Source organism: Nematolebias whitei, chromosome 9, assembly GCF_014905685.2.
Source record: "Nematolebias whitei isolate Nwh7 chromosome 9, NemWhi1, whole genome shotgun sequence".
NCBI classification, from domain to species: Eukaryota; Metazoa; Chordata; class Actinopteri; order Cyprinodontiformes; family Rivulidae; genus Nematolebias; species Nematolebias whitei.
In genome coordinates this window covers 16,105,764-16,106,245 of record NC_056506.1, presented here as the reverse complement: position 1 = coordinate 16,106,245, position 482 = coordinate 16,105,764, and positions in this window count along the sequence as shown.

The following is a 482-nucleotide window of genomic DNA, read 5'->3' as shown; positions in this document are numbered from 1 at the left end:
CAGTATTGGTATGGTATGGTATAAAGTTTATTCATTTAAAAAAAAGTACAAAACAATTCCATAATAATAAAAAAAAGATACAAAAGATTTAAAATGAAAGGCAGCAGAAAGAAGAAAAAATCTTATTATATCTGCCCCTTTTTTCAAACAATTATTTCAATCATAATAATTTTCAAGTAACAGAACAAAATGAATAACTCTTTCTAATTTTTCTAACTCTAATACAAAACACACACTAAGCTACTTCATATATACTTTTTTTTAACAATTCAGCTTTGATCTTTTTCTTAAATGTGCACATTGACTTGGCATTTTTAACATCACTCTCTAGACCATTCCACAATCCAACTCCTTGGATTGAGGTAGACCTTCCCTTCAGACTAGTTCTGAATTTTGGTTTGACAAATATCTCTATCCCCTTAAGATTATAACAACTTTGTCTTTTAATAAAATGTATTTGGATATTTAATGGTAATGTGTTA